Source organism: Zootoca vivipara, chromosome 8 (assembly GCF_963506605.1).
Source record: "Zootoca vivipara chromosome 8, rZooViv1.1, whole genome shotgun sequence".
In the NCBI taxonomy this organism is placed as follows: Eukaryota; Metazoa; Chordata; class Lepidosauria; order Squamata; family Lacertidae; genus Zootoca; species Zootoca vivipara.
The window spans coordinates 45458180-45481513 of NC_083283.1; the positions used below are offsets into that span (position 1 = coordinate 45458180).

General features: G+C 42.9%; 2 protein-coding genes across 12 annotated transcripts in view; both read right to left on the minus strand.

Moving 5' to 3' along the window:
• GREB1L (GREB1 like retinoic acid receptor coactivator) overlaps positions 1-8186 on the minus strand; it is a 168113-nt gene extending 159927 nt beyond the window's left edge. For all 11 annotated transcript variants that reach the window (XM_035125273.2, XM_060277887.1, XM_060277884.1 and 8 more), the window contains exon 1: positions 8036-8186. The gene's annotated coding sequence lies outside the window, so the exon portion shown is untranslated. The remainder of the gene's footprint in view (positions 1-8035) is intronic.
• LOC132592550 (uncharacterized) overlaps positions 1-23334 on the minus strand; it is a 254823-nt gene that overhangs the window by 42122 nt on the left and 189367 nt on the right. The gene's annotated exons all lie outside the window — the stretch shown is intronic.

Genomic DNA, 23334 nt, shown 5'->3' on the forward strand with positions numbered 1-23334 from the left:
TAAACTCAGCTGAGATTTGTTCGTGGAACTACTATGACAGATGTCTTGGGAAGCAGCACACTCAATCTGCATGCTGTACTGTCTGTAGCTGGATGTTTTCCAGATTCACCAACTGCTTGCCAAGCTTTTCTTTCAGAAACATTAAGTCACCAGCTGTAGTCCACCAATAATTTGAGGTCACAGGTTTCCTACCCATGCTCTATATCATTATATCCGACACTGAGCAAAATGACATGGATTGGGGACAATGCATGAAGCTGCATAGAGGGGAAGATTCCACCAGGTGCTTTTTTCCTATCGCTACGATTCCATGATGAGAAAAGTGGTAAAATTAACTCTACACATTGAACCGAACAGCCTGAACTATAAACAAATCGACCACCAGCAGTCCAGAGAAACACACAGACTTTACCTGACATCTAAAAGATAATAGATGAAGCACTAGCTGGGTAGTTATGGTGAATAAGTCCCTCAAATGGGGTGTAACTAGAGAAAATGCCCTCTTTCTAATGGCCAGTCACCTAACTTCCACCAGTGATGGACCTGGAGAAAATCCTCCAATGATCTCACACGCTGAACAGGTACACAGGACAGCAGACAGTTCTTTATGAATACTAAATGACACCATACTGGTTGATAGGATGGCTCCATTTCTGTTTACAATTATGCTTCACAGCACCACCTCCAAGCACATGTAAGAGACAGCACTGCCTAGGGCAGTGTTTCCCAACCAGTGTGCCTCCAGATGTTTTGGGACTACAACTCCCATCATTCCTGACCACTGGTCTTGCTAGCTAGGGATGATGGGAGTTGTAGTCCCAAAACATCTGGAGGCACACTGGTTGGGAAACACTGGCCTAGGGTAACCAAAGGTGACTTGCTTGGTGGGGCAGTGCCGCTCTCACAACACTGGTGTCGCTGATGTGTACAACAGGGCAGCAGTGAGTTTGGAGCTGTGTAGGTACACTGGCAGGAGCTCCAGATTTCTTCCACAGGTGCATCTTCACAACCCCATCCTCGCCATGGCCCTACCCCACCCCATCATGGGATTCAGAAGCACACTGGTATCTGGAGGGCAGCAGCACTCCACCTCCTCCTGAGTGTAGCAGACTAAAACCGGAGAGATCTACTGTAGGTTCAAATTTGGATTCAGCCATGAAGACCACCAGATGGCCTTGGGTCACTCTCTCAATCTAATCTACTTCACAAGGTTGTTGAGAAGACAAAATGAGAGGAAGACCTTGTAAGCCACACTGAACTCTGTGGGGGAATGTTCAATAAAAATGGAATATGTAAAATGTGTCATTTCTATGTGCAATGCCAGCATAATGATTTGTAATGGTGCACTATCCTAGCACAGCAGTAATAGCTCAAATCCATGCACATTCACACAGATATAAGTTTGAAGGTGTTCAAAGTGCCATAACACTTATTTGAAAGGCTTTCGTTGTAGAATACATTGATTTCTAATGCTGCTGTTTTTTAAAACTTCAGTTCAGGGTTTTTTAATAAAAAATATTTCACTTATTAATATTCTCATGAAGGTGTGACAGTGGTCAACAAGATTTTAAGCAAATCATCATTTGCTCCAGGATTTATGTTCATAGCTGCCAAGTTCTCCCTTTTTTTAAGGGAAATTCCCTTATGCTGAATAGGCTTCCTCGCGAGAAAAGGGAAAACTTGGCAGCTATGTTTATGTTAGGGGGCAGGACTTTGGTTTGGAGGGGCAGAACTGAGCTATCTGTGACCAGGGGCGTAGGAAGGGTGGGTGGAGGGGGCGGGCTGCCCCGGGTGCCACTCTGGGAGGGGTGACAAGATGGCTCCTGCCTCCCCCCAGCTGTAGAGCGGCCGAGGGCACGCGCAGTCTGTATGGGCGCCGCTCTCATGCGCCATCCGTACAGGCTGCTGTTCTCGCGCACCGTACATATGGGCTGCCGCTTGCATGGTGACCACACAGGCTGCTGCATGTGCGGCGACTGTACATACTGCGCATGTGCGGCAATCGCCACACATGCGCAGTCCTATGGGATGCCACTCACATGGCAGCATGTACGGTCGCCGTGCAAGCAGCAGCCTGTACGGCCTGTGGAACGCCCTCCCATCAGATGTCAAAGAGATTAACAACTATAGTACCTGACATTTAGAAAACATCTGAAGGCAGCCCTGTTTAGGGAAGTTTTTAATGTGTGACATTTTAATGTATTTTTAATCTTTGTTGGAAGCCGCCCAGAGTGGCTGGAGAAACCCAGCCAGATGGGCGGGGTACAAATAATAATTATTATTATTATTATTATTATTATTATTATTATTAGGAAGGTCCTTATCTCCCTAGTCAAAAAGAGGGGCATTTCCTTAGTGAGAAACTGGGTGAAAACGGTGCTTGGAAAGTTCACTCCGAAAAGGAAGTAGTTTGAGTTCAAGTTCATCTTATCTAAAAGGAGCTGGTTCCAGATTAAGTTTGCCCTTCTACAAAATGAACTACCGTATTTTTCTGTGTATAAGACACTCCCATGTATAAGATGCCCCCTATTTTCAGGGACTTCAAGTTAAGAAAACACCCCTCAGCACTACCTGTGTATAAGACGAGCCCCAATTTTAAACCTAAAAAAAAAAACCCTAGTCTTATACACTGAAAAATATGGTAGTTCAGTTCAAGTTTATCCAAATTAACTTTTTGGTTCATAAAAAGTTTGTCTTTCGCATTCAGAATGTTACAAGCTGCTGTGATGAAGTAAAGGGTCTAAAAGTAAATTGGGACCATAATCAATAATCATATAATAAAATGTTTGACAGACGGAATATTGACAGGTGATGCTTTCCCTAAAATTGTATTTCAAACATGCTAGCACAGGCTTACCCTGTTTAATTTCTGTTTGCCACACAGCTGTTAATGGCACAAGGCATCATGCACTTGGTACCTGTACTTTGTGCTGAAAGTTGCCAGTATTGGAGGACAGTGAAATTCTTCAGCAAGGAAAATACAAGAAATGCCTCATGTTCCTTCTGTTGGTTGCTTAACCATGGTGATTAAGTCGCTAAGCAACCTTAGAAACAGCAGCACCTACATATCAACCTAATAAGCCTTAGAACATTTCTCCCACAGTTTGCTTTCTAACTTTTTAAATATATGTCTGATTGACTTACTTTTTGTTTTAAATGAAATCTAGGACTGGAGGGAGGGAACAAACATGAATTGTTCATAATTTTACACCAAAATGAACCTTTCATTCACCCAGCAAGTACTGGAACTACTTTCAAGTATAGTTCAGAGATGTTTGAAGTATGTAGTGAACTTTGTTCAAATAAACTAGTTAATTCCAAGAACTGGATTGAAATTAGTGGTTTCGGGGTAGGGTGGGGTTGTTGTTATTGCATTGCTCTTATTCAGTTGATTTGTTTTTCTGCACCTGATTATTGGTTAGTTGGTTAAAAAAAAAACTGAAGTGAGAATTGTATGCCTAAAGTGATATGGTGAATGTAAGGAGAGTGTGATTGCTGTTCATATTTATTTTACTATGTTCATCGTTTGAGATACTTATTGTTACTTAATTGTGTTACTTGAAATGTGGGAGTAGTAGTAGCAGGCTTTGAATGTGGAATTAGTATTACCGTATATTTCATATTACCTTAGTTTTTTGTTGTTGTTGGGATATGTAAACCACTTAGAGGTTTCTGTTGAAATATGAAGGAGTATATAAGCAAAATCAATCAACCTTTCAATCCATAAATCCGAAATTCTGGTTGCTAAATTGGCTGGCAAACAATAGTGTGTGCTCCTACTTCTGAATTGAATTAATGACAAAAGTAAAATGCAAGTTACTTATTTGAAGTACATGTACTTAACCATTTTATCCCACTGACCTCTATTCAATGGGACAGAACTAGATTGTGCAACCTGCAGCTTGAACTACAAAGGATTTCAGGTTGGGTGTTGCTGGTTTTCTTTTTTTAAAAAAAACAAAACACTGTATGAACTATTTACCTGCCCTTCACCCCATTAATATTGCATTACTGTTCACTAGGCTACTTTTAAAGTCAAGAGCAAGATCCCAATGTCAGTGATGTAGCATAGTTGTTCATCAGATCATCCAAATAAACTACCTACATATTTTCACACATGATTTAGTCTTACCACAATTTAACTAGAGATTATACATTTAAACGCAAGTAAACCTACATAAAAATAAAACAAAAACAAAAAATCACATAAAAATAAAATAGTAAAAACACTTCTAAAGAAGCAAGTAAAGTAGCAGATTAAAACTGGCAAGTCAATGAGTTGAAAAAGAAGAAAAATGTTCCATAATTCAGGCGGCTTTCTACATTAACCATCCACCTAGCCTCAGAAGGTGAAGTATGAGATAAAACTATTGGACTAAGACCTTAATTGCTAAAAAAGAAAAGAAAAAGTGAAGCTGGAGGGGCTCTCCAGAAATAAGTCCATGACCACCCCACTCAACGAAGCGAGAAAAACTTGCTCCAACCTCCAAAAGTACCTCCCAGACCCCACCACCCACTTTCTCTCAGCTACTTTTTGTAAGCCATAATGGGCAAGAGTTAGGGGAATAGGTGAGAGCCAGCAGCTCTTCAAGCATGCCTTGTACATCCATAACTTAAATTTGTCCATACAATACTAACCAGATAGATCTATAGGCTTATTCCTGCAACTGAATAACTGGAGATGGGGCATAAGCAAATGATTTTATTTGAAAAATATCTACCAAGGGCGCTGCAATTGGTTTTTGAAGATAATTTGCCCGAGGGCCGAGATTGAGAAAATGTCTTATAATTTAGAAAAGCTCCACTAGGCTAAGGCAGCACAGGTACAATATTAGCAGAGAACAGAAAAGTATTGCTTTTTCCACACTACCTTTACCACAAAGTAGTCCTTCAAATGGTTCTAGCCAGTGTTTCATCTGACTTGTTATGAGCTTTTACTCCATCTGTATCCCAGTTAATCCACCAGCTGATTCCCAAGCTCCCTGGAAAACAAGGGAGCTGATATGGGTCTAACCAGTAGGACAGAACACCTAAGAAAGCCTGGGTTTATTACTCAGAATAACTCCAAATTCCAGAGACTGGCCAGGGTATCAGCAAGGATGCAAGCCATGTCAGCAAGAAAATCTCCCAGGGCAATTTGAAAACCATTGGATCCATCAGATGCCAAAGGTAATATGAAAAAGTCCTTCAGCTCCCAAAACATTAAGGTCACCAATAGCCTAAAAATTACTGAGGAGGGGAGTGACCTACAGCCTTCAAAATGTCCCTGAGTCAGAACAACATCTGGAAGGCCCAATGTTCCCCATTCCAGTGTTACCAGATAACCATGACAAGGAAATAGTTAAAAATGTGCATACACACACACACACACACACACACACACACACACACACTATACAACTGATCACAACCACTGAGTATGTGCCCTACTACATGTGAAAGGGCCCAGATGACTTGTAACAACCCCATGGTTGTCTTGGTGACAATGAAGTCCTGAGCTATATCTGTCAGGAGGACCCTGACATGGATGTTGAAATTCACCAAGACCATTAGCAGAGATACTGTTGGGCAGCAGGATAGATGATACAGTACACCAAAAAGGGTCCTTAAAAACTGTCATTCTGTCCAGCCAGGTGAGATGGTATCAAAAATAGACTATGGCAATGGCAGTCAATGTGGTGCCCTCCAAGCATCTGGAGAGTGCTGTGTTGACTATCCTAGACAAAAGAGAGAGGTCTCCAATTTCCAGCAAGATCAACAGCCTCATCCAGGCTCGGGTCCTGGGTGGCATTCAAGAACAGCAGCACCAAGCATAAAGGTTTGCTGACAACACAATCTGGGTTTCTTTGGGAGGGAAACAGAACAAATAAGGGGAAAGCTCTTAAATATCTAACCCTTACTCCTTCAACAAACCACCTGTCTTGCACCACAATATATCTCCAGTCCTTACTCATAATATTGGAATGGGGTACCTACATCCTATAACACAAATCTAAAGGAAGCACAACCATGATATTTAAAACATGAATTGACAAACAGTGAGTAAGCTGTAAAAATTGGATGTTTAAAAATATCAGCTGTTAAAATTAGCAACAGACATAAATTTGATGGCAAAACAAATATAAGTCATTTACTAGAAAGTAAATAATCTGAACTCCATGACTTTTTCCATGAGACTGTTTTTATTAAGGGGCATCGATGCATGGTTACTGAGAACCATTGGGCTCAAGCAGATTGACTTCTGAATAAGTATGCATAGGATTACAGCTCTATTTTGCATTTTTCAGATCTGTAAATCTGTATTTAAAAACAACAACAATGCAGGCAAATCAGTTCAACTGCAGCTCTCTTCTGGTTTTTATCCTACACTATCAGCATTATGAAGGGATGAGTTCCAGACCAAAGCAGCAGACCTACACAAGTTTTCCTTGTGTAGGACTGTACCATTAAACCCTGTAGATGGAATTTACTTCCAAGAAAATATGCAAAGTATTGCACTGATTAAGGCATTCTCAGGATAAGTGTTCTCTGCCAGCTATCCTTAATTCAGTCCTAGAGACTGGAACCCTACAACTTGGAATTTTGTCCCACTGAAATCAACGGAGTAAATCTGCATAGAATCTGTCTATATTACTAGAAAGCAAACAGGATACTGCATGTATTATTGAGTCCAGTAAAATTTGCGGAGTTGGGCTATGTATTCAGGATAGGAATGTTTTCCTGAGTGTTCTGGAACAATTCCCTAGTTCCCTGAATAGGACTTCCGGGCAAGTAGCTACAGTACTGTACAGACTTTGGCACTTCTGCAACCACCTTCCTCCTACTTCAAATTTACATCCGTAAATTTAGGACCCAGTAGCGATATCATGCACAGTTCTTTTGTTTGTTTGTTTGTTTGTTTGTTTGTTTGTTTGTTTGTTTGTTTTACACTAAATATACTTCTTTCTCCCTCACATCTGTACTTGGTAGTTTGCATCTGGGGGAAAAGCAACCCAATGTACTCGTTCGTACCGTACCGTAAAGGCCATCCTCATTCACCCACCCACCAAAGAACCATGAACCCCAAAGAGCGCCAAGAACAAAAATGTTGCAGGAAGGGGCGGAGGAGGAATACCCTCCTGCCGATTCCCTTTATTTATATTTTAATTCCCCCTGTCCGCCTCCCGTCGGAGAGAAGCGCCTGTCACCTCCAACTGTCACCACAGCTGCGTGTCTCCGAAAGGGATCCCAAAACTTTACAGCGACACGGAAGAAGACTATCCGTGAGTGCGAGGTAAGGCACGTCCAAAGAAACACACGCGAGTCACTATCTATTGTTTCCAACCCACTTCCTCCCGAAGAGGAACCGCGTTGGTTTAATTCATTCGCCCCCGATGGATCGATTCGCCCCACTCGGAGAGCGTTGAGAAGTCTCTCGCGGCCAGAGGCACGTCGCTCCTCCGCGCGAAGCCTCCTGTTGGCAGAGGGCTGGCCTAGCAAGTTTTGGGGGAAGCGAAGGGCTGGGACCAGGCGCACCGTCTGTTGGCGAATCTGACACCCACATGCAGCCTTCTTCGGGGGGGGGGGGGAACCAAGGCTCAGGGCAGGCCACGATCTCCCGTCTGGGTCCTCTCTCCTCCCGCCCCCCGCCCCGCTTTTGCAATCTCCCTTCTCTCCAACTGGGTCAAAAGTGGACTTGCTGGGTCCCTCAGCCAAAAGCAGCCCGATCAAGGAGGCGCATTTTGGACCCAAAGTAGTGACGTTTACTGGGAATGTAAAACCGACCCCACCACCACCACCACCCCTCAACAAGCCCTTCCAAGCGCAGCCCCTTCCTCTCCTGGTGCAGCCCGGCCCGGCCTGCCGTTCCCGGGAGACGAGCGAGCGGCGAACCCCCTCCTTTCCCCGCCCCTGCTTCCCTTCCCCGCCCCGGCCGGGTGTCCCTCGCCGCTTTTTATTAATTATTGTCGCTGTTATTATTGCAACATCCCACCAGAGCAAAGGCAAGCGAAGGCCCCCCTCCCTGCGGGAAGTGCGGTCGCTTCTGTTTCCTTACCGTGCGAGGAGCAGGAAAAGGAGCGCAGGGTCTCGGGGGTCTCGCCGGACCCCCGTCTCTGCCTTTCGTGCCGCCCGCCCCCTCCCGCACAGCTGCTCCGCGAAACTCTCCGAAGGCGATCGGCTTGGCGCTCTCCGGCTGCCTCTCTGGCGCTGGCTCTGAGGAGGAGGAGCGGCCGAGCCGAGGGGCGGAGACAGGGGGCTGGCATGGCGGGTGCCGCCCCTCTTGGCTCGCCGGGCGGGAGGGGCAGAGACCCAGGGGCGTCCGAGCCGCGCTCTTGGGCTCCGTGTCCATTCGGCCCTTCATTCTTCTCGGGCGAGGCGAGCTCTTTCGAGGGGTCTCTGACAGGGAGGGAGGCAGGAGAGGCGCCTTCCTTGCCTCATACTGACTGAGGGGGGGGAAGGGCGTTTTGAGGCGCTCGTGGTCGGAAACGTCCCACTCGCCTCAGTGGGGTTTGGTGGCGCGTCAACGTGGGTCGCCTTTCCGCCTCAGGAAGAGTCCCGGAGAGGGGGAGAAAGAAGTAGGGCAAAGAGTCGTGGCTCTCGCGCGGATTTCGGCCACATTTGAGGGATGGCTGTGCGCGCGTGTGGGTTGGGTGGGTATGAGGGGGGGGGCGGACACGAGCAAAGTAAGCAGCGCAACCTTGTACTCTGGAATACGCTATCGCCGCCAGATTCCGCACGGACAACAGTCCTAACTTAGATTAGGAGAGGCTTTTTGACCACAGGCACTCGTGAAGTGATGTTGAATTTGATGTTGTAAACGGACAGAACAAATACCTTCCTTGCGTTTGTTTGCTTTGCTCCGCACCTAGGAAAATGGGTAGAGGCTTTGCTATGCAGTGCAGTGGGATCACCTCTGCATATTTACTCAGCAGGAAATGTTGACTTCAATGGGATTATTCCCAAATAAACGTGTCCAGGATTGCAGCTTCCCAGTGCAATTCTATGGGACGGCACCACCCCTTATTAGGGTTGCCTAATTTCAAAAAGTAAAATTCCTGACACAAAGCTGAGCTATATATATATATATATATATATATATATATATATATATATATATATATATATATACATATATATATATATACATACCCACCAAAATTGTTGAGCTTTTTGGGGGAAACATTTTGCCAATTCGGCAAAGTCCCCTCCCCCCACGCCATTTTTGCACCCGAAAACCAGGTCATGTCAGGAATTTTCCTGGCGTGTGGCAAGCCTACCTTTGCTGAAGCTAAGCAGGCCTTGGTCTGGTCTGGAAACCACACTTCTGCATGCCTTAGGTTGGCATGATGGATAAATGAGAGTGAGGGCATAGCTGTAACGTTTTATTGGAAGTAGGCTCTACCTTCTTCAGTAGGGATTACTCCCTAGTTAAACTTGTTGAGGGTTTTGCAACAGTGGTAGAAATAGAACTGAGAATATTGCCAGAGTTCCTCTCATGATCACAGATAGACTTGGCCTAGAGCTGGGGTGGGGGTCAAAGGGCAGGGACGGAGTATAGGAGAAAGCAAAGCAGTGGGAGTCAGAAGAGGCTTATTTGAAGATGAAGAGGAAGGACAGAGGGGAAGATGTCAGAGATGGGCTTTTGTTCAGTTGGACCACCCACCTCATACCCATTCCTCCTCCTCCTCCTCCACCCCCCTTCCTGCTTGTCCTTCAGAAGGGGAGTGCCTCTAGCCTTGGAGATTGAGATATCAAGAGCTTAGCCAGAAATGATCCCTTGGCTTGTTTCTCTCCTTGGGGCTGAGAATTACATAAGTAGCTCTTTTTCTTACATGATAGAGCAACAACTTTGCTGGCAGTTGCAGAGTAGGATGCCGGGGAGGGGAGTCAAGAAGAACAAATTAAAACATTCCATTACCTAAAGCAGAGGCATCCTTGCACCCAAAGTTCAGAGCCTGTGCTGGTATGAGCTAAAATAACTCATAATTACAGTCTGGTAGGTTTTTGAAAAATCTTGATGCACTTGGTACACTTTATATTATTTGGATTGCAAGCTGCAATAGAGTTCATTGTATAAACCCATCTTATCCTGACACTTTTTTACCTCTCTGAAGGGCTGACCACATTGCAATTTTATCACACCCCAGCCTACAGATGTTGTTGGAGTACAACTCTCATCATCTCTGATCATCTCTTCATTCCTGATCGTTGGTTGTGGTGCTTGGGCTAATGTAGTCCAACAACAAGTGGATATATCAGAGTATCTTAAAGATTAACTATTGGCTGCTCTATTCTGCACAGATGAGCCTGCATCTAGAGTACTTGGTTCAGTTCTGGGTTCCACAACTGCATAGGTGTCCATAGTTGGAGTAGACCTAGAGAGGATGCTTGACCACCACCCCCCTCCCTGGAATTCTAAGTGTGCTGATGATTTTAATACATGGGAATGAAAGAGCTCTAGTACACATCACTAAACAGCCTAAAGAGATCTCGATTCCCAGTTGCAAGGCTGCCTGATTCTTTGTACTTTTCTGGAGGAGAGCCCAAGCTAGCAGCTCACTGTTCAGATTAATGTGGCTTGTTATCTCTGCTGATGCCGCTTTCGATTAAATTTTGAAAATCTTATGTCATCAATTACATTAGCATCAATTCCCCCCCCCTTATTGCAATAGACCTTATTGTAATAGCCTTACGCAGGCTTCCAGGGACCCTAGAGGGGAGGGAGACGGTTGGTGATAATTGGGTTCAAACTGGAGGGATTCAGGCAGGAGTGTGGAACATCCTTAACTGAAGACACTGTTCCCACCTCAACATACCCCCCTCCCATGATAAAAATGATGGATGTAAATAATCTCATGTTGCTTGTATAAATTTTCACAAAAAAGACCCACACCCACTTCATATACATTCACCTGTTCTAGTACTGATCACAAGGTTCTTGAAGTGCAAGTAAGCTGTTATACCGGTATTTGTGCAAAATGTTGTTGAAAAACCTAAACCACTTTGGCAGCGCAATGCCCCCTTTTCTGCAGAGCCAGTGGTGCTAGTGAAGCTAGAGCAGAAGGTTAAAGCAAAGACCGGGGGGGGGGGGGGAGTATTCCTATCACTCTTTTGTTGATGCAAGATTGAGACACAGAAGTTAGCAGGCTCAGTGAAGGTTATGAAGCCTCTGCAGCAAGATCAACAAAAAAAAAACAACCCTCTGAATTCTGTTCCTTATGGGCATGTCTGTCTTTTTATCTCATTGTGTCTGAGATGATGAAGGATAATCTGACAAATATACACTTCATAACAGTACTGGAGTGTGCATCAAGTTCTTGGGTTTCATAATTCAAGACCACTGCCACAGAGAAAAGAAGTAGACCCAGGAGATAAGGTTCTCAAGGAGATGAAAGTTGAAAGACGGTTTCTTACAACCAGTGTTGACATACTTTCTTTATCTTTCCTCCCACTGAGTCACTCTCCCAACAGACCTAAGTTGAGCAACAGGCATGCAACTACTTCTGCAGATAGTTCAAAGGCATACATCTCCTGTGAGGCATTTGTTAGAGAGAGAGAGAGAGAGCAGGTTGCTTATTTAGGACAGCATCACAATTGCTATGAGTACATGTGTTTTCATTAGGAGTGTGGGTTTCATACAGCTGTGTGCAGAGATCTTTAAATATCTGAACATATGCATCTGGGAACTCTGTATGGACACAGAAAAACAAAGTTGGAAGGAACCCTGTGGCATCTTAGTTGCTTTTCACATGGAAATATCCGGTTAACCTAACACCTAAGTGTATACACAACACTTGTGGCTGCTGCTTAATTGCCCCCAACAGAAAGCAAAACAATGGTTTGGATCCAGACTGCATTAGTTTAACTTGGTTCCTTCCCATTGAAATCAATCCCACTGAAATCAACAGTCATGACTTGACAATTAATGTAAACGGGAACTAAGCTCACCCAACAGTCTGGCTTCAACCTTATGTGCTTTTCATAGATTGTAATCAAAAGACAGAAATGTTATGGGAGAACAGGATGAAATTCAGCCTTGGCATTTACTGAACAGTGAGTTTAAACTAATACCTTTGGGCTCCATGGGTTCATTAACAGGAGCAAGCAGCTATCATATTGCCTGCATGCTAGCTCCCACAACCCTTGCTGCACTTTTTTTTTAAATGGCACCCTGGAAAATCACCAGCCTCATAAGTCCCTCCTCCTGGCTCTCAGGATCTAATCATCGTGGCCCGAGGAGGCAGTGAAGACCTTTTCAACTGTACCACAACAGGCCCAGAACAGAGGTATTAATTGTGCAAGCTGCATGGCCACATCCCTGACACCATAACTGGAGCATCACCAGGCCAGGTCCAAGGCAGAAATTGGTTTCTGCCATAAGTGCCCAGCCTTTCCCAACCCACACCCTGAACCCGCAGAGCCTCCATGGTCTTTGGAAGCAGCTGTGTGGAGCACAGGGAACAGGCAATGCACCATGGGACAGGACAGACCCCCTCCCATACATTACACATTTTTTAATTCTCTTCCATCCCACACCTCCTGCAGATGAAGACAATTGGCCAACTCCACCTGTGCAAGTAGCATCCAACTGACCTCAGGAATGGTTGGATCTGACCATTTTGGTTTATCTAATCTTAAATTTAGTTCTCTGCCTCTCCTGATACCGATGGAACAGAGAGATAGAGATGGGTGCCATCAATATACTGATGACACTTAGTTCCAAATCCTGAATGATCCCAGTGATTGTATTGTTTTTATGTGAATGTGACCTGTCCAGCAGTCACTTGTGTTGAAGGCTGGGGTATCAATTTTACATAAATAAAATAAATAAGTACAATATGCAGTTTGGTGCTAATGAAGCATTCAGCCAGAGCAAGACACAAAATGTTTGGTCCAAATAATCCTTCCATTGTATAGCTAACCATTGTATGCTATATTGAAAATGTAGGCCCGTGAAAATATTGAGAGAAGTTTGATTTAAGATGAACAGATAATAATGAAGTATAGTTACTAAAATTCGCAATGCATTTTCTATGCAATGCATTTTCCACCCGATATTCTATACCACCCTGCCATGGGATACCTTAAATGACATTCAATTCATTTTAATAGATGTTGGCCTAAAATGCATCCTGAGTTCTGAATTTCTTTATACAGGTTTTTGGTGGTGGTTCTGAAATGGGCTAATTCAAACAGGCAAATTAAAATGGTGTGTTGCATGCCCACGCCCCGATAATTTGCACCTTGTTGTACTTTCTTATTTAAACAAACTGCAGCTGATCGGCAGCTCTAGAAAAAAACCCACTACAAAATAAATGCAAGGATTGTGACACCTAGTGCCGATGAGCCCATATTGCAGAAAGGCTTAATGCTGGATTTAGCCCAAATGCAGAACGAAGGAAAGTGTCAGAAGAATAAATAAACCAGTGAAAAACAGTAATGATGACAGAAGGGGAAGGCCAGCATGTCTATAACAACATTTCAATAAAACACAGGCTGTTTCAGAGCCACGATGCAGCAGGGAGTGCTTGGAAATAAAATACATTGATTATGTTCTCTAGAATGGTGATAATTAGAAACAGAAAAGGTCAAATCCCAGCCCTCAGACACCTACCAAGCTCTTACTTGTTGGTTAAGGCAGTCCAGGATGTCTTAGGAGGAGAGACACTACAAAGACAAGGTTGCCCACTGTCCCCTAAACAATTTTTAAATCTTTATTTATTTGATTGTTTTTATTTCTGAGAGTCCTCATGGATGGAAAGCCACCACACAAAAAAGGAAAATAAAGGAACCCTCAGGCAGAATTCCCAATTTGACAAGCTGCTACTGAGTTCCATGTAACTCATTCATGGCCTCTGCATTAATTTTATTTTTAAATGAGGAGCCCCATCCTGGCATCCCTTGCACTGGCTGCTATGGAACTGTTTCCTGCTCATCTGTCTCTGTTCTTTGTTGAGCCTTAACATATTTGATGACCCAGGGTTTAACTTCTTGTTGTTGTTGTTTAGTTGTTTAGTCGTGTCCGACTCTTTGTGACCCCATGGACCATAGCACACCAGGCACTCCTGTCTTCCACTGCCTCCCGCAGTTTGGTCAAACTCATGTTGGTAGCTTCGAGAACACTGTCCAACCATCTTGTCCTCTGTCGTCCCCTTCTCCTAGTGCCTTCAATCTTTCCCAACATCAGGGTCTTTTCCAGGGAGTCTTCTCTTCTCATGAGGCTTTAACTTAACCTCAGAGAATCTTCATGCTGGGTTACCCTGTCTGCTGGGCAGTATGAAGTCTGTCTGGATTTTATTTCAAATAGACCTATCATGAAGAATTGCAGAATGATTGCCCGCATGAGTTCTCAGTTTACCTTACAAGCAATTGACAATAGTGGCACCACATTCCCTGTTGGCTCCCACCGAGGATAATACAATGGTGCCACAATCCTATGCATGTCTACTCAGAATCATAGAATCATAGAATTGTAGAGCATGGCAGGTGGCTATCCAAGCTCTGCTTAATAACCTCCAAGCAAGGAGAGTCCCACCACCTTCCGAGGGATTCTGTTCCACCGTCTAACAGCTCTTACGGTCAGAAAGATCTTCCAATAAATTAGTTGGAACCTAATTTCTTGTAATTTGAAACCATTGGTTCAGGTCTTAGCCTCCAGAGGAGGAGAAAGCAAGCTTACTCCATCCTCCATGTGCCAGCTCTATAGATATTTGAAGATGGCTATCCTATCTCCTCTCAGTCTCCTTTTATCCAGGCTAAACATACCCAATTTCCTCAAGCGTTCCTTATAAGGCTTGGATTCTAGACTCTTGATCATCTTGGTCATGCGCCTCTGTATGTGTTCTAGCTTGTTACTATCCTTCTTAAATTGTGGTGCCCAGAATGGGTTACAGTGCTCCAGGTGTGGCCTGACCAAGGCAGAATAGAGTGGTACCATGACTTCCCTCAGTCAGGAGGACACTAGACTTCTGTTGATGCAGCCCAGGATAGCATTAGTGTTGTTGTTTTGCTGCTGCATCACACTGTTGACACTTCTTAAGCTTGTAGTCTACTAAGACCCTAGATTCTTTTCATATGTACTACTAGCAATCTAGGTGTCCCTCATCTTATATTTGTGCAGCTGGTTCTTCCTGGCTAAGTGCAGAGCCTTACATTTGTCTCTATTGAAATTCATTTTGTTGGTTTGGTCCCTATTCTCCAGTCTGTTGAGATCATCTTAAATCCTGATTTCTCCTAATCTGCACTGAAATAAGAAAAAAAAAACTTTGGCAACTCTCTCAGTGATATAGGAGGACACATGCTGTAAGTAGAATGCCAAGTTTTCAGAAGATATTCTCAGATCAATTTTTAGCAGAGGGGGGGATCAGCCTGTTTCTGGACTCACTATACAGGTTAAATATGTTCAAAAGATTGTAATGTTCCAGCTCCACACAGACACAGCTGTTCATTAACTGAGGATTTATTGAATCATCTACTTAACAGTGCTGAAGGCAGCATGTTAAAGCGAGCCAGAATAAATGCTCTCCTTTGAAATGGTTAGTGTATACAAGTATAGAGCTGTAGTGATCTCATAATTTGAAGAGTAATGAAGAGCAAGAGATATTAGCTGCAGTTTTCGGATACTGTAGATCTGAGCCTACTAGGTCTTTCGACAACAATAATTTGGGTTTTAGTTCTTCATATATACAAAGCCCCCTTTGGAGGATTTATCGTGCCTCATCACAATCTTGGATTTACATGAAGTCAGGGTGGGGGAGGAGCAAAGGAGAAGGCAGGTTGCATAACGGTAATGGTCATGGCACTGGAGCAAGAAAGGGGAGACACCGAGGAGAAAATGGCAGACATTGGCAGAAGTGACTGGTATTCAATGCTAGCCGTACTCAGTGTAGTCCCATTGAAGGTAATAATCATTCATTTCAGGGGGTGTACTCTGAGTAGGACTTAGCTCAGGCATGGCCAAACTTGGCCCTCCAGCTGTTTTCGGACTACAGTTCCCATCATCCCTGACCACTGGTCCTGTTACCTAGGGATGATGGGAGTTGTAGTCCCAAAACAGCTGGAGGGCCAAGTTTGGCCATGCCTGATTTAGCTGAATATAACCCTTTGACTTGGGAGGAGCCATTTGCTACTGTGCCTCAGGCAGCAAAATGCCTGCAGCCAACCCTTAAATGTTTGCATATTGATCATGGCGATTCATGTGCTGTAGCCAGATGAACTGCACTTGAGCAGGATGACAATGACATTACTATACTTCAATATTTACAGTGGAAGCAAGTGACATAGATCTGTTTGACCTGTGTTGATACAGTAAGGATTTGTGAGACCCTGGGGATAAAATGTCCTGCTTGTGAGCATCTCTTAGGCATCTGGTTAGCCACTGTGGGAACTGAATGGGCCTCTAGTCTTATCCGGCAGCATTTTTCTTATTTTTCTTATTTATTTTTTAGTATTAGTGTGGAGTTCCTCATTGATACCTTCCTCAGAGCCAATGTCCTTCTTGTCCTGGCAAGGTGCAGCTTCAAAAATAAGCTGAATTTTGAGATACACTACAAGTTGAGCCTGCAGTATGTTGCAAAAGCAGATGTAGGGAAGCGCAACTGGTGCCATCGCACCGGGCGCAGAGCTTCTGGGGCACCACAGGGGGTACCACAACTTTGTCACCCAACAGAAGGTGAGAGGCAGTGGGGGCACTGGATTTTGGCATCGCACAAGGTGCCACTTAAATTTGAGGTGTCAGGGTCTGCCACTAAGTTGCACCACCAGATCCTCACTGCTCAATATTTGTGGGAACTTGCTGTGGTTAGTCAGTGGAGAGGGAAGTGTAGTCTTTTCCTTAGTACGGTATTACATATCCAATTGTATAGAATTTAAATAGACTCCAGGGCTGAAGGTTGGCTCAGTCAAGCCCAACTCCGATTAAGCCCTGATTATGGCAATGATTCAAGATAACTGAATGTTCCCCCCAGCTGTAAACCTAAGGACAATAGGCTGAGTCAAGTAATTAACATTTAAAATAGAGACAGGGATGCCCAGAACAGGGAGAAAGCTGTTAATGGCTTTGCAGTTGTTATGTAAAAATAACATAACATGACAACTTCATATATATATAAAACAGTCTGCTAAATCAGTGGCCAAACCTATGTGTTTGTTTTTTTTTTAATTTCATTTTTATTGTTTTTTCAATCAAATAAACATGTTACAAATAAAAATGTTTCACATAAATTACAGTGTATCGTTTCTTATTTACATCTCTTAACTCTCATTCACCTCTTATCCATTCCAAACATATGTTCTCCCGAACTTGACTTCCTCCCTCTTCTCTCTTGGTTTTCTATTTTCTTCTACTCATTTTCTGCGCTTTAACCTTTCTTCCCTGCCTTTCTCTCATATAAATTCTACACATACATACCGGTATTAACAGGGCTAGCTATTTCTTATGTTGTATTTTCAAGTTAATCCTACTAGTGTTTTAACATTTGTACAATATTATTTTAAGTAGTCTCCAAATTTACCCCATTCCTCCTGAAACCTTTGCTCTTTCTGCTCTCTTATTCTTCCTGTCAGCCTTGCCAACTCTAACTCATTTTCTCTCTCCATTCGTGTACCGTTGGAATTTCTACTGTCTTCCACCTTTGGGCTAATATCACTCTAGACGCCGTGGTGGCATACATAAACAGCTTCTGGTCTTCCTTTCTAATTTCTCTTCCCATTATTCCCTATGTGTTTAAGTAGTTTAGTTTGCACAGACCAATAGGCAGTTTACAGGGATTTTGGTCTGCAAAGCTGAAAAGATATCACTAAAACCTGCAAAGGGGCAATGGTTCAGGTTGTCCCCCCCCCCTCGGCAATGTAGTATATGGCATGCTAGCTCCATCTACTGAATTTTGGAGGGAGTAGCAGGATAAAACTTGAGAATGTGGAAATTTGGCCAAGAGCCAGCGAGAAGGAAAGGAAGGAGAGGCCTCCAACCATACCTCAAAATGGGGATAAAAGTTCAAACCTCAGTGGAGAGCTTTGGAAATTATGAGGCAGCTGTATTAACTGGAATAATAGTAACCTGGGGCTATCGTGAAAGGATCCACAGCAGTGCTGAAACAGTCTCATCTATTCCCAGGGCCATTGTTAAAAAGAGTATAAGGAGTACGGAGTGAAAAAAAGTTGCCTCAGACACATTTTCTTTGCACTGAAAGTTGCATGTGTCCTTTGTGGGACTAGCATTCCTTGGTACAATCCCAAGGATTCCATATGCCTATTCCCTAACCTTTCTTAGGAGAGATCTTTTATTAGTGACCTAAGAGCGAACTTTATATTTTAAGCAACTGTCTCCATTATTTAAACCTGGAACTTTCCTGAATATTTTTTTCTTAATAAAACAACAACAACAACCCCTACTTGGAAGGGATGAATAAGTGTTGATATTGTTTGTTTTGCTTTATTTCTGATTTTGCAATGCCAGCAGTTGACAAGAAGGGATACCCATTAAGGGCCTGCTATTATCCCCAAAACAAATTGGTTAAAAAATATTAAAGATGCTCTATTTCCCCCCTCTTTTTAAATCCTCATAATTGAAGCACACATACATACAAGCTCTCCTCGCTTTTAAGAAAAAGACATTACCATATTTTTTCACTTTGGAAACACATTAAGGATACATGCAAATTTTCTGTATTTTGTATATGAAATTATTCTTGGCTAAAGTAGTTTTTATTAAATATTTATAATAGATTTGAATAGATTATTTTGTACTAATCACTTTTTTAAAAAGGTGAATTTCATACATTCTGTATACAACAGATGCAAATGTAAAATTACTGGAGATATCTTATTTCAGAGATAATAGGAAATGATTGCTTTTGTATGCATGAGTCATTGTGATCCTCAGGCTTCTACCTTCCTCTTCATGTGTTTTGCATGTCAGAGGACAATATAGAAATCTTCTGCTTGGGTTTTAAACAAACCATACTTCCCTGTGACATCTGAACACAGCAAATTATGCTTTGTTTAAACTCTGGATTCAGAACTGAAACATTAGTTAGAGCCTACCTTTAATCAGTAACTATAATTTAAAGCATTGATAGCAAATGTGGTACCTGCCAGACGTTGTGAGACTATAAATTCCATCATTCCTAACCATTGGCTACCCAATGCTAATGGGAAGCTGTAGTCCAATTACATCTCAAAGGCACCATGTTGACTACCCCTGGTTTAGATGTCATGGGGAACTGTGGTCACTTTAAAATTAAAAACAAGAAGACAGATTCTTTCTATATCATCCCCTGAAGTGCACAAATGAGGAGAAGTGGGAAGTATTTGACACAGAGACTTCTGCAGTAATAGACAATTTAAGACCACTGAGCAGATTGGAAACCAGTCACTACAAACAGGGAAAAGGTAACTTTCTAAATGCCAGAAGAAATCATCAAGAGCATGAGCACAATGTTGGTGACACCAGTATTGCAGCCTGAGTCAATGGTTGCTATCAGCGGTGTCTTGGGTGTTGGTGGCTCACGCACACAGCCCCCCCTCCGGCACCCTGTTTGGTGTTTAAAATATTGTTTTCTTAATGCTGGGTTCAAAAAAAAATAGGGATCATCTAATACATGGAAAAATATGGTATTCATGCTACCGCTGTCCATGGTACTCATTACATTAGGGAAGCAAAATAAAAAAATTCCTTCAGTAGCACCTTAAAGACCAACTAAGTTTTTATTTTGGTATGAGCTTTCGTGTGCATGCACACTTCTTCAGATACAGTGAAATGGAAGGAATTTTTTTATTTTACTTCGATCCAGACCAACACGGCTACCTACCTGTAACCAGAACTATTAGGGAAGCAAGCAGGGGTCTTGCTACTTACTTGCGGCAGAGGCCCATGACATAAAATTGTCTCTGGATGAAATAAGATGGGTGGTAGCTGGGGTTTCACAAGCACCACACTTTGCAGCATGCCCAGCCACCCTGTAAGGAAAGTGTTTTTGTTTCTGCTCTTTTTTAAAAGGTTAACCAAGGGAGGGGCAGGACATCCAGAGCCCAGTTGAACAGACCCAGGGTTTGGGGCTATGAGATGACTGTCTTACAATATTATTGGAAGCAAGGACATTTCTGTCTGAGGCTTGAATTGACTTATTCCAACCAGAAGATCAGGTCAGTGGTAGAGCAGATTATATGCATGCAGAAGGTCCCAGGGAGAAGTGGGGGACATTCCTGTCCCATACTCTGCAGAACTGCTGCCAGTCAGTCTAGCTCAGTGGTGTCCAAACTTTTTTCAAAGAGGGCCAGATTTGATGAAGTGAAGGGCCGTGGAGGCCAACCAAAGGGCCGACCAAAGTTGTTAACCTTTTTTTAGGATTGACATTATTGAGCTTTTTAAAGGGTTGTGGTTGTTAAGCTTCTTTTAGGATTGAAGTTGAGGTGGTTTTTTTTAAATGATTTTACCCTAGGAAATAAACTGCCATAGGGGCCAGATTAAACCAACTGGCGGGCCGGATTAGGCCCCCCAAAACGGACTTTGGACATGCCTGGTCTAGCTAGTACTGAGCTAGATGGGTCAAAGGCCTAACTCACTATTAAGCAGTTTCTATGTTTTTGGATCTCTCCCTTTCTAAATGTGTGTTCCTGAGAGCAGCATGTGTGGACCTGTAGACTATGCATCCTTTCACTTGATCTATAGTTTATGCAGGGGGGAAACAGGATGCCACCAGGTTTTCATAAGATTTTAACTTCCTCAAAGTTGCTAGTTGTGAAACCCTCAAATATGTTGTAGTGTGTCTCCACCTTTTAACCACTGCTACTCAGAACGTGATTCATCCCCTCCCCTTTGGATTATTGAGGGGATAGGTCCCCTGTCTGGCCTTGTTGATTTCATCATCTACATTTCAAAATATAATTTCTCAGGCTGCCCTCCTGTGCACACATACATGGGAATAAACTCCATAGCCTCAGTGGGACTTAATTCTGAGTAAGCATGCTTAGGGCTACATTGTCAGAGCCACATCAGCAAAACCCTGATGGGGTCAATAGTTTGACTCCTCTTGTTCCCTTGGTGAACCTAAGTAATTGGACCCTGATGGACTTTGTTGTTCATTCATGCCTCATCCCAGAGGTGGTGAATTACCCAGGGCCAGAAGAGGTGTGACAAGGGAGATTCATGAATAGGATCTCCTATGGCTTTTCTTTTGAAGAACAGAAATGTTGTGCTTGGAGAGAGGGTGTTCAGTCCTCTCCTCCCAAGCCCTTTCAACCCTTAGCTCTGGTGGGAGAGAGACAGGAATGGCATTTGAATCTGTCTGCTCTTGCCCCACTTTACCCCAACCCCAGCTAATTGGGTGATTTACATCAGAGAAAGGGCATGGGAGGAAAGAGTTAAGTACCCCAGAGCACCACTGCCCCAATTTTTATGCAGTCTTATGGAACGCTAAGTACCGAAACCAAAAACAAAGGAGATCCTAGCATGTCACTTGAACCTCATACTCTAATTTCAGAGGGATTCTTTGCTTGGTGGCTCACCTTCCCTTGCCCCTTTCAACAAGAGTTCTTCCATCTTCCTTTAGCTCCTACTATTCCCAATAAGCACAGTCATCAAGGTGGCACTGAAAGGGACATGCAATTCCCCTGTCCCTTGGTGTACTTTTGCAGGATTCTTTTGCACAACTTTATTTTTGAGCAACCTACCTGCTCTGGTTAAACCATTTGGTAGCAACATAAACAAGACATTGCTAGATTTAAGTTTGCAGAGTAGATGTTCTTCTGCTATATTATTTAGCCTCAAAGTATGGCAATATTAAACTTTTTTTCCCCTTTCAGACAGTATAAATGAAAAATATGACACAAATGATTGTGAATATGAAGATAGGTAACAGATGAACCTAATGAGCCTAAATCTCCCTTTTTGAAACAGTTATAATGGGGGAGGCTTAAGCAAAGGTTGTTGTTGTTGTTGATGATGATGATGCAGTTCTGCCAGTAAAGACTGTATAGGGGCTCAAACACACACACACCCCGCTTGCCCTGTGATTTCTAGGCATGGATCCTAGAGGTTTTCTTTTGTACCTCTGCTTTCCCTGAGAAAACCCACTGTTTACTGCTGAATCTGAATCTGAACAAACATAAATCTGCAGAAAACCCAGTTGACGTTTGTTCTGATTCAGCCATAAACAGTGGGTTTCCCTGGGGAAAGTGGTGGGACAAAAGAAAAACCACTCTAGGGCCTGAGCCTAGAAATAATGGGACAAACAGAAGTGTGGAATAGCCCTAGTAAATCCCAAGGTTTAAATGGAAGTGCCAAGCACCTGGCTGGATAATTTCTCTTTTTAAAAAATAAAATCAATAGATCTTAGAAATGCCAAGCTTTGGCTGGATCATGCCTTTAATTCTCTATACTGCCAGAATTATCAACTTTCTATGGCATAGAAGTTTTTAAAAAGCAAATAGGTTACATTTGTCTCTTAAGTTACACAGTTTAAAACTGATTTTAATACTGATGTGTTCTTACCAAGAAAAGCCCTACGCGGTTAATTTTTGCTGGCTGACCCAATCTGACCTCTTGTTCTTTCTGCTACTTTTGAAATTGCGGCACTCTGTTCAGCCTGGAAACAAACAAAGAAAAAAGCCACCCCAATCATAGAAAAGCTTGTGCTTCAAGGTTATATTTTTTAAAAGCCAAAGTTCTTATTTTAAAAATAGAAGCACCAGTTTCTCTGTAAGTACGACATCAGTTCAAGTATGTTGATGCAGTTTCCAAAGCAATAAGAAATGCCTTAGGTCACATTTCAGTCAGGTCAGCCAAATCCACCATCAGTGATTAAAAAAAATAAAGCAGAGGGAAGGGGGAGGTCCTTAATGGTTCATGTTCTGGAATTATACATATCTCTCTTCACATTCCTATTAATGAAAATACTTTTGGTTTTGTTCAGAACTATATTTAACTTTGCTTTGACGAATACTCCATCTGAGCCCATAAACCCGCCATACACTGAATGATACCATTGGATCATTTCCCCAGTATTGTATGCATTGCCTGCAAATGCATTTTTCCGGAATAGTTCTCTCAGTTCTTTATCTGAGATGCTAGAAATGGAATCTAAAACCGTATGCATGTCAAACAGAGACTCCATCACTGAGCTGTGGGCAATCTATGTAAATATAATCAAGTCCTCACAGCCCATTATTTGAAATAACATCATCATCATCATCATCATCATTTTGCATTCACAACCTTAACCCTAACAAAACATGTTTATTTATGGTTACAGATGCAGAGTTACTGTTGATATAGTGATGTTCCAAAAAGCAACTAGCAGCCTTCTGTCTAACTAGGGGTTTGAACTCAGCTTCTTAAATTCATGTCAGTGCTCT